Source organism: Hevea brasiliensis, chromosome 10 (assembly GCF_030052815.1).
Source record: "Hevea brasiliensis isolate MT/VB/25A 57/8 chromosome 10, ASM3005281v1, whole genome shotgun sequence".
Taxonomy (NCBI): Eukaryota; Viridiplantae; Streptophyta; class Magnoliopsida; order Malpighiales; family Euphorbiaceae; genus Hevea; species Hevea brasiliensis.
The window spans coordinates 95,180,251-95,185,632 of record NC_079502.1 but is presented as its reverse complement, the minus strand read 5'-3'; positions in this window follow the sequence as shown (position 1 = coordinate 95,185,632).

The window sequence follows — 5,382 nt, the reverse complement described above, 5'->3', positions numbered from 1 at the left end:
ATATTCAAAAGAGACCGGAGGAGAGTTCTTATCCGGTTCTCAATCTAAAATTAAAAAAAAATGTTTAAAAGAGACCGGAGGAGAGTTCTTATCCTGTTCTCAATCTAAAATTAAAAAAAATGTTTAAAAGAGACTGGAGGAGAGTTCTTATCCGGTTCTCAATCTAAAAATTTAAATAAACATTCAAAGAGACCGGAGGAGAATTCTTATCCGATTCTCAACCAAAGTTTTAACAAATATTCAAAAGAGACAGGAGGAGAGTTCTTATCCGGTTCTCAATCTAAAATTTAAAAAATGTTTAAAAGAGATCGGAGGAGAGTTCTTATCCGGTTCTCAACCAAAGTTTTAACAAATATTTAAAAGAGACCGGAGGAGAGTTCTTATCCAGTTCTCAATCTAAAATTAAAAAAAAATGTTTAAAAGAGACTGGAGGAGAGTTCTCATCCGGTTCTCAATCTAAAAATTTAAATAAATATTCAAAAGAAATCGGAGGAGAGTTCTTATCCAATTCCCAAAATTGAATTCTAATAAAATAGCCCTTCAAACAAAACTAACATACAACAGTAACTCACTAAGGTTGTCTCATTTACTTATGTATATGGGTAATCCGAATTAGTGAAAAATCAAATATTCCTTTTGTCAAAAGGATTAACATTTCCATTCAAGCCCTCCTAACTACCAATTCTAATTTATAAAGAACGCGAAGTTAAATCTGCTTACCCGTATTGAGGGACAAGGTGGGGTGCCTAACAACTTCCCCACCCGTTTACGGACCCCGAACCTAGAATCTCGGTTTTGAAGTGGTTTCATTTTAATTTATTTTCACAAATGGTTTTCTTTAATTTCCCTCAAAATTAAAGTGGCGATTCCTCACTCTTTCCCACTTCGGTGAGGGTTCGTTCAGGCGACCGCAAAAGTCCTTGCGACAGCTTGGCGACTCCACTGGGGAGATTCAAAACTTAACCTTGGTATAGAGGTCCAAAAGTGGATTTAATTTAGCGATCAAATCATAGTTAGGTGGGCTCACTCCGCAAAAATTCTTCACGTTAATTATTGTTATTCCTGCTAACCATTTTGTTTGTCTTGCTTGTTTTACTTTCTACAGCGCTCTTCATTTAAAAGAAAAAAGAGAAAAATCCCCCTATATTGGGAAGAGGTAAAGATGTTCCTTCACACACTGAACACTCACACGATGTCCTCACACACTTCAGCCCTATACCCGGGCTTTCTTACCCTTTTAGGAAAGTAGGAGGGAGTCATGTAGCGGTACCCGTGGGTTTTACCCCGTTAGTATCCGTGAGGGCTTCTGCTCAAATTGAAACTCATCCTATTCACTGTGATACCCGTGGAATTTTCCCGACAGTATCATGGGAGATAGAATGGGGCTCTGCTGTTTACAGTAGGGGCAATTTGGGAACCTGTGGCTTTTAGAAAATTAGACCTTGAGCTAAACTATCACGATAGTTGGAAGCCATAGTAAGCTACCCTGTAAGATAGAACTACCCAATTAGGTAGCACCCAGTCGGTACTAGGACTCTCCTTATTTTAGGACAAAAGGGGCATACTTACTCTTACCCTATTCTTTTTGTGTTCTCTTTAGTTCTTATTTTGAGGGTAATCTTGGATCATACTGTTTAGAGAACCTACACACTTTCCTACTTTGATAAATGTGTAGGTGTCACTCTGTCAACAGTATAATTCAAGATCACCTGAATTATCCCGCTAACAAGTTTTTCCTACAGGCATCACCAAAATAAGAAAATCAACATTGCTTCAAACAAAGTAAGTCTGACCAAGCACACGGTTCAACCCAAGCGAGTGTACTTAACAAGATCTCGAACAAAGAAGATAATGGAAGACCAGGAACAAGTACAGAACTTACAAGGGCAAGTATCCGAGCTGAAGGACCAGGTCTCAGAACTTATGAGACTAATGAGGGAGATGTCCCAGAATAAACCTGCTTCAGAACCAAACTTACCACTACCTCCTCCACCACCTACAACAAATGATCCGCACCTACAACAAATGATCCGCACCAAGCTTCAACCTCTTTCACCTTTCAGTCACCAGTCTCGAATCCGACAATCACTGTTAATTCGGCTACCATAAATAATGACCTACCTTTCTCCCGTTATCCAGCCGTCTCAAATGTTGACCCATTCCCTTCAATAGTAATTCCTCCAGTCCACTCCACCTCTCATCTCCCAACTGGAGGAGTATTTCATGCGGTAGGAGAAAATAAAGCTAGAGAAAATGAGAAGCTGTCTGCTCTAGAAGAGAGATTGAGAGCAATAAAGGGGCTGAACATGTATGGTTCAGTCGACGTGGCGTCACTGAGACTAGTGCCGGACGTAGTGGTACCGCCTAAGTTCAAGGTCCCGGACTTCGACAAATACACCGGGAACTCAGACCCCCGCATTCACCTGGCAACCTACATTGCCAAAATGTCTGCCTTAACAGAAGACGACAGACTTCTCGTCCATTCTTTCATGAGAGTCTCTCCGGCACAGCCCTGAGATGGTGCATACAATTAGACAAGAGCAAACTGCGCTCCTGGAAGGATTTAGCTGATGCCTTTTTGAAGCAGTATAAATTTAACTGCGATGTGGCCCCCACAAGGAGAGACCTCCAAAACCTGGTACAAAGGGACAGGAAAAGTTTCAAGGAATATGCCCAAAGATGGAGAGAGAAGGCTGCAGAAGTATATCCTCCAATGACCGACAATGAACTATGTTCCCTGTTCATCGAGACATTGAAGGCTCCTTACTTCAATTTGATGATTGGAAACACTTCCAACAGCTTCTCGGATATTATCCAAGCTGGCGAGAGGATAGAAGCTAATTTCAGGATGGGGCGACTGCAGGAGTTGACTGAGAATCCTGCGAAGAAGACTGCCAGTTTTGGCAAGAAAAAGGAAGGTGATGTGCATTCCATCACCCGGCAGAATAATTATTCCCCATTACCTCAAAATAACTACTGGCCATATCCTCCCCCTCATGGCCAAACAGTTGCAAACATTCTACCTCCTTTCCCAAATTATCCACACCCGCACCCACAATACCCACCACCTATAAATTACCAACCCAGACCTCCTCCTCCACCTACCCAACCCAGACCACCTCAAAATAACCCCAGACCACCAAGAAACCCTGATCCACCCCTTCCCCTCTCGCTCAGTGAAATATACTGATACCTCGTCGGTATAAACCGAATAGTACCGGTTCCCCTTGACCCAATTCAGCCACCATACCCCAGGTGGTATGATGCTACTGCCCGTTGTGAATACCATGGAGGGGCACAAGGGCATTCAACTGATAACTGCAGGGCACTCAGAGGGAGAGTGCACGCTTTAATCCGGAACAAGTGGTTGAAGATTGAGGGAAATGGTTCCCTCCCCAATGTTACCTCAAACCCATTGCCCAACCATAATGCGGGCAATGGTGTAAATATGATAGAGTCTGACGGAGAGAGGTCAACACCAGAGGTGGACGAGCTGATTCCTCACTTTGAGGAAATTTTTGCCATGGCGATGAGGGAAGGTTACCTTTGCCCTCAGGTATCAGAATCAGTAAAGGGTAAGGAATGTCCTTACCATGGGGGGGCAGCTGATCATGAGCTGCGAGGGATTCCGACAAGAGGTCCAGAACTTGCTGTCCCTCAAAATTTTAAGATGCCAAAGGAGGTCGAAAGTGGAGGGCGAAGTAAATACCGACAGGTTTCGCCAGAATACCTCAACCCCCAATCCTAGACTAACTTTCTTTGCTCCCAATGCCCCAGTACCACCACCGCCAGTAATAGTCATTCGGACCCCGCCTCAGCTCCCTGTCACCAATACTCATGCTGTGCCTTAGAATTACGATTTCGAAGTATTCACTCAAGAGGCATCCAACAGTACTTCAACTCCTAACCTCGCCTATGCTTCATCCTCAGCACCTCCAAAACCGTGCTTCACCCCTCATGAGCATTTCAAAATGACTTATGCCGGACCTACCAGCAGTACTACTCCCCAAACCAATCCTCAGCCCATTACTGCCATAAGATCCTTTCTACCTGAGCAAGAAGTCGAGTTTATAACTCGAAGTGGGAGATGTTACGGGAACGAAGAGAAAGAAAAGAAGAAGGAGAAAGTAAAAATGGGAGAATTACAGAAGAGTACAGAAGAGGAGATTGAGAAAACGGGGGAAGTAGAACCCGCTGGGCCTAAAGAAGAGGAAGAGCTGTTGCTCCAAATAATGAAGCAGAGTGAGTATGATGTGGTGGAACAGTTGAGAAAGACACCTGCCCGAATTTCACTGTTATCGCTGATTTTGAGTTCTGAATTGCACCGTCAAGCCTTGCAGAAGATCCTGGATCAGGCCTTTGTGAACCCCGACATCACACCGGGGCAGTTCAAGAAGATAGTGGGACAAATCCAGGCATCCAGTTTTGTCACCTTTTCTGAAGAAGAAATAGATCCTGCAGGCTTGGCACACACTAAAGCCCTCCATGTGACAGTGAAATATAAAGGTTGTACAGTGGCCAAGGTCCTTATTGATAATGGATCAGCCCTCAATGTACTGCCTAGTGCCACCTTGGCTAGGCTGCCAGTCGACCAATCGAATATACGTCAGAGTGCTATGGTGGTAAGAGCCTTTGACGGTACAAGAAGAGAAGTCCTAGGGGACATTGATTTGCCCCTCCAAATTGGCGCATGACCTTCAACGTCACATTCCAGGTGATGAACATTGAACCGGCCTACACTATGTTGTTGGGGAGGCCTTGGATCCATTCAGCGAATGCCGTTCCTTCAACTTTGCATCAGAAGATGAAGTACATTATGGACGGCAAAATCATCACTGTGAAAGGGGAGGAAGCCATGTTGGTCACCAAGCCACAATCACTCCCTTATGTGGAAGCTGCTGAGGAGTCGTTAGAAAGCTCCTTCTAGGCCCTCGAGTTACAAGAAACCAGAAATGAAGGGGCTATGGCTATGGTAGCCAAGATAATGTCGAGGAATGGGTATGAAGAAGGCAAAGGTCTAGGCGCCACATTACAAGGAATTGTTGAACTTATACCGGCTATCTAGAAGGTAGGCCGTTGCGGTTTGGGTTATGAGGAGAATGCCCTCATGGATGGGCGGTTCTGGATGAGGAACAGACTTCGGGATCAGAGATTCGATCAGAAAATCGGGAGAATGAAGGTAGTCCCAAGAATCACGGAAGTCTTCACTGAGCCGGTCATTGAAGATCCGACAGAGGTAGAAAAATCACCCGATGAACCATCCATCGATGTCATCCACTTGGATTCCTTGTTTGGGGCTCTGATCTCGCCAATGGCTGAGGACTAAGAACTGGACAACTGGACGGCAGAGGACATCCCTGTACTTAATTTCGAGTAAAGTAC